The following is a 9,922-nucleotide window of genomic DNA, read 5'->3' on the forward strand; positions in this document are numbered from 1 at the left end:
TTGAAGACTCTTGATCACGACTGACTGTTTGACCTTGATGTTTGTCCTGCAGGAGCAAATCTATTTTCATAATGATATTCTCATCAATGCAGAGAAAGAAACACACAAACTGAGGCAGTTGTGAAAAAGTGCTGTTTCAGAAGCTCATAATTTAATAGCCTATTAGTTGCTAGCAGTATGTCTATGATTTGTTTTTTACATGAAGTTAACTGACTGTCGAAAGTTGTTTACTGCGCTCCAGAGACAACGAGGGAATAATAAACACTGTAGAACAGGATCTCGTGTGCTTTTCATGCATGATTGGCCTGGTAAGTGCCTGAGCAATGAACATGGTGAATTATGACAACAACACTCGACGCTAGATAACATTTCACAGTCAGATTTGTGGAAGGAAGCAAAGCAGGCTCATTAACCTTCAGACACAGCTCCGTTTAACTTTATTAACAACCAAACACCACCAACCAGAGCAAATGGAAACGCAGACTCACAGACAGAGAGCATGATTTGCTATCTATTTGTCTTCAAAGGCTGTTATCATTCCTCTGATGGAACATATAACCCCGGAGATGCTGCAGAAACAGCCCAGCAGTAATATCAGCAGGTCCAGAGTCCTGCGGCTCACGTCCAGCTGAGTCCATTTCAGCTGCAGGTGGAAGAGCGCCGGGAGCAGAAGCGTCATGGCTGCCCCGATCACACTGCCCATGAGGTCCATGAGGAGGGATAAATGAGGCACGTACAGCACCATGATGAGGGTGAGGAGGAGGAGGGATCCACGCAGTAGCAGCGTCCACCGCTCGGACCCTTCTGCGGACGGGTTGAGCTTCAGGACGCCCATCTGCAGTATTTCTGCCGTGACGTAGAACGGCAGAGGGTACGAGAGGAGAGCCTTTGCCAGCAGACACAGGTTCACCACCATCCACAAAGCGGTGGGCAGGTTATCTGTTATCACCTAAGAATAAAAAAAAAATATTTAAGGTTCATGTAGCTCAAACAGTAGAGTGCTAGTTATGCCAAGGTCATGGGTTTGATTCCCAGGAACGCAAGAACTGGTAAAATGTCAAATCTCTACCTTGAATGCAATGTAAGTCGCTTGAGATAAAAGCATCTGCCAAATGCAAAAATGTAAAAATGCATAGTTCACCCAGAAAGAAATGACAGCCCTGTTGAAAAATCCAGCATATGCTGGTTAGGTATGTTTTGAAGAATGGCTGCTGGTCATGTGCTCGTCCTAAGCTGGTCCTGAGCAGGAGCTAGGGCTCAAAACATACCTAACCAGCATATGCTGTTTTTTTTCAACAGGGAGTGGCATTGCCATGGCTACCATTCACTGCCATGGTGTGGAAAAAAACAGCTTGGATATGTTGCTAAATATCTCCTTTTGTGTTCTACAGTAGAAAGATGGGAGCTTATGTTCCCACCCTCTTAAAAAAACAACATATACTGGTTAGGTATGTTTTGAAGCATGGCTGCTGGTTTGAGCTGGTTTAAACTGATTCTCAGCTGGTCATGTGCTGGTCCTAAGCTGGTCCAAAGCAACTAGCTCCTGCTCAGGACAAGCTTAGGACCAGCACATTACCACCTTAAACCAGCTCATGACCAGCTAAGGACCAGCAGACGTTCAAAGAACTGACGTTCCTCTCGTTGATAGCAGAGGAGCGGATCCAGCGAGAGCTTGATGGGGCGACGCAGAATGAAAAAGTTTTTTTAGGAGTCGTGGTAGTAGAGGCGGCGCAACTATAACAACATGTGAATAATCCCGCCCACTCTAATGCGGTACTGAACTGCAGTGGAAACGCAAACCGTGCCGAGCCGAACCGTGCCGTGCCGTACTGAGCCGTGCCGAGCCGAGTCGTACCACGCAGTGGAAAAGCGCCTACCACTAACCCTACACCTAACCATGGGAACATAGGACCCATTGTCATGTGTTCATCATTTGTCATATAAATCTAGGGAACATAGGAATAATGTCAGGATTTTTATATCTATCTGGGTGGACTATGCCCTTAATACAAAGCAAACTTGTCTCAATTTTTTGTTTTACACTGGATGCCCTTCCTGACCCAACTCAGCACTGAAAGCATCCCCAGTGCTGGGACAGATTCACACTCACACCTATGGCCATTTTAATGTATCCTATCCTCTACATGCTTTTAGACTGTGGGGGAAACCAGAGTACCTGGCTGGAAGAAACCCACGCTGACACTGGGAGAACATGCAAGCTCCATACAGAAAAGACGTCTGGCTTAGACAGGACTCAAACCTGAGGACCTTCTTGCTGTGCTACCCACTGAGCCATATTGGGCCATTCTGAATAAAAAGGAAACTCGAGCTAGGATGAAGCTAAAATAGTCCCAAAAATTGTATAAATCAGATTTAATTCTCAATTTCAAATCTTAAATTCTCATTAGGTGAACCACTTTTGAAGTCACATCAGTAATAAAACTCCAGTCATGTCCCACAAGACGTACACTCACTCTGTTTTAGTGTTGAACACTTAACATTTTTTTACTACATGGAAACATTTGCCTTTTTTACTTTTCAAGGAATGGCGTTTCAAATGCACCTGATGTGTTGCTGTTAGATTTAACATCCCATCGCCATCCACTACGTAGGGCAGGAATCTCCAATCCTGCTCCTGGAAGGCCACTAGCTGGGTTTCCATCAAAAAGTGAAGCAAATCTTTTCAAAGTTTGTTAAAAATTAGTTGCGTTTCCATCAAGCTGTTTGAGCGGATGATGGTGGTATTGGTAGCCTAGTAACCAACAGTAAATAAAAAACTGCAAAGACACCATAAGCAGAAACAGCCGATTGGAAAGACCACATCAACCGATTAGTTACATGTGTTTCATTTTCAGTACATCAGAATTTATTTAGCAAATGCATCTCCATCTCCCATTATTCACATTAACTGGTTTTCACACAAGTCAAAAACCACCTCAAGCAGGTGTTACTTTTTTTTCCTGCAAATTAAGGGATTTTTTTTTTTTTAATGAGATGCACCTTATCGCATCATGGGTCACCAACAATTCCAGATCCAATTGCTTTATCAGATACCAAAAGTACACAACAAACGGTGCTAATAATAACAATAATACACTCACTGTGTGCTAAAGTACTGCAGAAAACTTATGATTCTAACCTTTATCTCCAAAATGAAATCTCAGTTGGCCAGACAGTGATTCATCTTTTATGAATTGTTGCAATATTGGTGTCTGGTACGCAGGAGACTGTAATGTACATAGTGAGCTTATTCTCACTTGAAAGTAGAGGCTTGGGCCCGGAAACAGTTTTCGATATGTCACAACTTAACAAGTGGCTTGCTTATTGTGATTAGTATTAGTGCTAAAAATGTTTGGACCAAGGAAAATGTCGCACAACATTGCATGCATTTTTTCTGCTGTATGTAGTTGTAAGCTGGTAAATAAGTGGAGCCTTCAACTACAGTCATGTGAGTGATTAGTACACCTCTTTGGTTTCCTCTCCCCAAGTGAGGAAGGCCACCACGGAGAACACTGTCTTCAGTACGCAGGCCAGAGCGTGAGTCCAGTCTATCATGCTGTTGAAGTCTAGCCTGTCGATCATGCTCTCCTTCAGCGTAGGCAGGTATATCTGTGATGTTTAGCTAAAGATAATCACCCCCACTGCAACCTGGAAGCCCTCGAAGTCCACCACTACCGCACTCAGCCTCCTACTGGCCCACTGTGATGACTGACGGAGGCAGTAGCCAATCACAATAAAGGTGATAAGGAACTGAGCCAGTGAGCAGGAGAGGCTCAGACGCGACACCACCCGCAGGTCACGGATCAGCATGCAGGGCACCAGGATGAGAAAGGTGAAGGCGGAGCTGGCCGCCGGGGTCAGAGGCAGGAAAAATAGGCTGTGGCACATCAGGTTACTGCTGACAACCAAGTATAGGATGCACGTCATCAGCAGTTCCACCACCTGCGTGGCGTTCACCACCTTGCCCCCGATATAAGGGAAAATGTGTCTGCAGCAGGCGGTAGCGACGTCCTCGTAGGTGCGTCTGACGCGGACCGAGCGGCCGTTCTTGTCCTCTTCGTACAGGCAGGACACCAGGATCTTTCCGGTGTAGCTACAGATGAGCGCGGCTAACACCAGCAACAGCAGACCCATGTACCCACTCTGCAGCAGGGCGTAGGGCAGGCCCAGCACAAAGATACCCTGAGAAAACAAAACATTACTTTTACTGTAATTTCTACTGTACTTTTACAGCAATGGATGGGAAAACATGCCATTTGGAAAATGGCATTTTTTCCCATCCATTGCTGTGGTTCACTATCACTATCACTATGTCAATTACTGCAACTTTGAAAGTCAATTAGGCATTTATATGAGGGATGAGTGATTTATTTCACTCCTAAAACTTTGCTGTGTGTACAGGATATGTGGCCATTGGTCCTCTTAGCAGCACGAAAAACTAAACTTTTATTCAAATTCCAAATGGATTATAGTCTAGAAAGCACGCAAATAGCGTTCCCCTTAAAATAACTAAAAAGCTGTCACTCACTTTATTTCATCTCAGTCTCACAAAGTTTCGTTTAGTGCTGTTAAACGATTAATCGCATCCAAAATAAACGTTTTTGTTTACATAATATTTGAGTGTGAACTGAGTATATTTATTATGTGTATATAAATACAAACACATGCATGTATATATTTAAGAAAAATATGTTATGTTTAGATATTAAATTTATGTATATAATATAAAATATAATATTATAAACATAAATGTATATACTGTACATGTAAATATTTTCAAAATATGTACTGAATGTGTGTGTGTTTATATATACATAATAAACAAACAGTACACATTCATATATTATGTAAACAAAAACGTTTATTTTGGATGCGATTAATCACGATTAATAGTTTGACAGCACTAGTTTCATTATAATCAGTCAAGTTTTCTACAGTATACAACGAATCTCTTATTTACATTGTGTACTTTTTTGTGACAATGAGAGGATTCGTGTGCATGCAGAGTTTTGAGTGGCCAGTGAATTCTTAAATGCAATGGGCAATCAGAGGTGTTCAGGAAATCAACAGGTTTGTCTGTGATTGGCTACATTAATCAACGCTATGTTTTAATCAAATCGCATGAATTTACATGAAATTGTCAGCGATGGGGCTCACACATTACACAACTTTTCACTAGGAAGAATTGCTAACAGCTCTCCCTTGTCTATAAACTTAGTTTTTACAACCAAAGATCTATTATGAGTCCTCCCCCCAAACTTTCCCGTGCACTGTATCTGGTCTCTCATTGGCTGTGGGTCATCGCCAATGTAATTTCCAGTCAAAACAAATGTCACACTTCAGGACTGTGAGGACTGCATCAGCGCTTCTCTCAGATCGTGTCTTTGATAACACATAGGCCTACAACACGATTGTCACTTGCGTGAATTAGCACCGATTTGCCTCTGATTTTATGCATTTTGCACACAGAAATGACGGCAAGATCACGCTAAAATTGCCTGCATGTCTTTGGAGTTTGGGCGAAAAGTGTGAGGTAAAAGTGTTACCCACTAAGGTATTATTATTATTTCTTTTATTGTTACTTCTTCTAAATCCAACCATCCATTCTTCAAACCGCTTGTAAGGGCCGCATGGATTCTGGAGGCTATCCCAGTGTCTCAGCCTGGATGGATGGTCAGTCCACCACAGGGCTCACATGCACAGACTTCTCCCAAGTCATTTTATGAGAAACGTGAGGCAAAGTTGATACTTAAACTAACCATAACTGAGAACTCCATTAAGTAATGAAGAGGAACCTCTGAGCACATACAGGGTTGGTGCTAGTCTGCATATAATGACCACTAGGAGAGATGTTACAAACACACACACACACACACACACACACACACTCACAGCCGTACAACAGATGGGAGTAATGAAATCACACCCTCTCACGCACCCTGCACTAATGAAGTCACAGTCATCTCTAAAGAGGCGCTAAGTGACGGATATTTTATCTTGACTGTAATTGTTGGTAAATTGCTTTGTGTTAGACACAATGAATAAAGATACAACACTGCATTAATTTCCTCTCAGGGTCCTAATGACTGTATCTCTCGTGAACAGACGACAGCTGATCATTCACACACAGAGACACGGCAGAGAGAGAAAGAGTGCAGAGACGCATTTTTAGGCTTCATAGATGCTCTTCTGACATGACGGCTGTACCAAATGGTAGCTGTGTTGGCCAAACTCGAAGGCAACATTGCTTGTGTCTTTCACACTTAAGGCAATCCCAGAATGCATTGTGACAAGCTCTGTGAAAAGATGGCAGATGGGGTCAAAAGAAACATGGTCAAAATAAAAATGTATTTAATTCAATAATTATCAAGTGAAATCAACTAAAAATGAACAATTTCACCCAATATTTGAGTGTTATGTAATTGTATTGCTCATTATGGAAACATGTTGTTAGCTTAGCAACATGTTAATGTCAATTACAACTCAAAGTTCTACCATAAAGCAGCTCTGCAGTGTTTTCATGTTTTTACTGCATCTGACCTCGACAGACCGAAAAGAAGAAATAGACCAGAGATTTCCACTCAAAAAAGGCGGAGCCCTAGAGCCCCACCCTCCCATTGCATCATCACCACTGACCAATGATGGTTCAGAGGTGTTTAACAGCCGGAGCAAATTTTTCCAGAAACAAGCTGTTTCGAACTCCAAACCTTGGTTTTGCCCTGATTTTGTTCAAAATTTGTTCAAACACCAGTTTGTTCTTAGATTTTACTTGAAGTATTACTCATTCAAACTGACAAAAGTTTGTGACCCGCATGCTGCCATTTTTGCTTATATGCACTCAATTCTGGATTTTTTTTAATCCAATCACCTGAACCCTAAATGTCATGTGACACTCAGCTATCCTGAGACAGAGCTGCAAATCAGCTGTTTATGAGGTTCACTGGAATGCTGCCTATACAGACAGCAGAGAGCAAGACACCTCACTACAGAAGAAAGACAGATTCACAGAGAGTAAGACAGGAGCGTGAGAGACAGATGGGTGAAGAGGGAAAGAGAGGCACGTTACGCTATAAAGTAAAGCAGAAGCATGCATTAAACAAGCTCAAGCAGCAATAATGAGCTGTGTGATCATTAACAGTTCTAAATATTACCCTCAGACTCAAATGGGAGCGAACAGATGAGGTAATGGGGTATCATTCACATAAACAAGGATGTATGCTGCCATAAAGTAAAGAAGGCATATTGAAAAACACACAAACACTTGTGCAATCATTCTAAGCATGCAGAATCTGAGGATAGGAAATTGGCTGATGATCTTTTACTTAATGTTTTAATTTAAGAACATAACAGGCAGCACTTCCCAAACACCCCGGGGTGAATTAACTTTACACTACTGAGTGCAGTAATTCAGAGCTAAAACATGCATCACTAAGCACCGTATACTAATCTAGTTCTAGATATATTGGTTACACTTTATTTTGACTGTCCACCTTAGACATTGAAAGTAACTATAAGTAACTTTAAAACTACATGTCAACTAATTCTTATTAGAGAATTAGGAAACTGTTAGATTAGGGTTAGAGTTAGTAGAATAAGTTGACGTACTTGCAAAGTTACCTATAGTCAGTAGAAAGTGTGTTGATGGACTATCAAAATAAAGTGTTAGCAGATATTAGGCAGGCAGTCTACTGATACTCTAATGACTGCTATTTGTACACCGTAAAATACTGCCAGGAATTTACAGGATTAAAGATTATTATTTTACAATAAATGACTGTAGTCAGAAATTTCCTGTGAAATCGATGCATGCTGGGTCATTTTCTTAGAAATGACAGTGAATGAACAGCAGAATGAAGCTAACATCACAGTAATTTGCTGCTCTTGTTTTACTGTGAATTCACATTATAGCGTTTGTCTTTAACTGTGCCACTGTGAGAAATTTGTTTGTTTACTGCTGTAATTGTTTTGAAGTCACCATAATGGTGATCAGTGTTTCACATTTGTTTGGAATCTTGTCATGTCAGAAGTGTGACAAATGAAAACATTTGTCAAAATGATGATAAGCTAGAATATGAAATAAGCTAATCGCCTGACTTTAAGTTAGTTAGCATGAAATTAAGCTTTTATTTTAGCATTATTTAAGCATGAAGATTAATCAATAACCTATATCATATTCATAACTGTTTGTGGATGGATCTTTCACAATAGAGAAGCAACTGTTGAGATGCGTCTTTGAAAGATGTGACTTCAATACTCGACATACAACACACAAAAATGGTAACATTCAACAAATAAAAACAACACTTAAAACATAAACCAACATTACAAAATAAACAACACAAACTGCTAAAAGTAAACCATAAACAGGTTCAATGGCACACATAAAACCAACAAGAATGAAAACAACAACAACAACTCTACAGCATGATACATTCATGCTGCATTGCATGCTAGGAGCCTTCATAGCACATATGCACTGTAGAAACACAGTATGATGCTGTTTGTTTACAAGAAATTCCTAACAGTGCCGTTAGATACAAGATAAGTCCCTCTGTGAAATTACTGTGAAAATAATGGTAGTATTAACCTGGAATATACTGTCATTTCATTCTGAAATCTTTAACAGTGTAGCTGCAGTTACTTATAATTAGTAGAATGTCTAAAGCTGACTATTGAAATAAAGTGTTACTTTAAAAAAAAAAAATTATAATATGACAAAATGTTTTGAGGTTTATTCTTAAAACAAGAAAATATATGTGCATATTTGGTATAAAAATGTATCTTAGATAACTGCTTCACAAGTACTTGTTTTAAAGATGTTTAGATATTTTATTGTAAAAGAAGTCATAAATACTGATTGAAAAAAATGTTATATACAGTAATTGTTATAAATAAATATTATATATATATAAAATGTTATATATTTAGATGTGGGGTGCCATTTAGTAGATTTTCTGAAGAGCTGATTGGATGCTGGCCGTGCTGTGATGCAGAAAGTTGGTCTGCTGCATCCTCCACAACACAACAGATCATCCTAACTTTTTTTTGGCAGTGTTTGCACTTTTATCTGATTTACATAATTCATTTTCTGAATCAAGTGTTAAAACAACACAGACAGCATGTGCAAATACGTGACACTACGAGTGAGCGCAATTCAGTTTTATGCATGGCATTGGTGACGTTCCAACCTGCCTCCCAAGTTGTGATTCTCGGCCGTGTGCTGTGAGCGCCGTCCTCACAGGAACCGTCTGAGTGAAATGCAGCCGGACTTTCAGGACTGGCAGCCCGAGAGTCACACCTGCAAACGTCTCCATACATCTGAGCCAGCTCATCCCTCACCACCAGACCTCGGTTCTCCTCTGCCCCCGCATGCAAGCGCTTCATCCAGAGAGCCTTCACACGGCTCTTCACCCAAGAAAGCTGAGAACGTGACATAGCTCAGCCGCTGAATGTGGAAAAGAGTGCACAGAACTGCTTGGCTTTCACAGCTTTACCTCACACGAAGTGTCTCAATCCAGCCAAACTCACTGACATCCATCAGAAACGTCGTTCTGTCCAGCCAGATGCCAGTCTGAGCGCTGCAAATGCATAACGGAGATCCGGGCCATCGCACCTGTGCTGTGCATCCATTTCAAATTGTGCGGAGGACTGACAGGCCGATGAACCGTAACATTATAATCACTTAAAAATGTGTGTTTGTTTAGAAAATGTTTTGCTTTTCATTTTGTCAGAATGAGGACGGTCTGCTTTTGGGGAATGCAGATGAGACCAAATGTGTGAGTCCAACACTAGAGGGTGCAGAAGAAGTCCAGAAACTCCAGAGCATACCTACTCACCCCGAGGAAAAGATAGGACTTTTTATCTAGTGTTTTTAACTCTCTCACACTCACACACACAGACACACACACACACACACACACAA

At 40.9% G+C, this 9,922-nt stretch overlaps 1 pseudogene; it reads right to left on the reverse strand.

The window, feature by feature from the left end:
• Nucleotides 1-511: 511 nt before the first annotated feature.
• Nucleotides 512-9,922, reverse strand: part of LOC107660542 (vesicular inhibitory amino acid transporter-like) — a 10,178-nt pseudogene continuing 767 nt past the window's right edge.

Source organism: Sinocyclocheilus anshuiensis, unplaced genomic scaffold, assembly GCF_001515605.1.
Source record: "Sinocyclocheilus anshuiensis isolate Anshui unplaced genomic scaffold, SAMN03320099.WGS_v1.1 scaffold659, whole genome shotgun sequence".
In the NCBI taxonomy this organism is placed as follows: Eukaryota; Metazoa; Chordata; class Actinopteri; order Cypriniformes; family Cyprinidae; genus Sinocyclocheilus; species Sinocyclocheilus anshuiensis.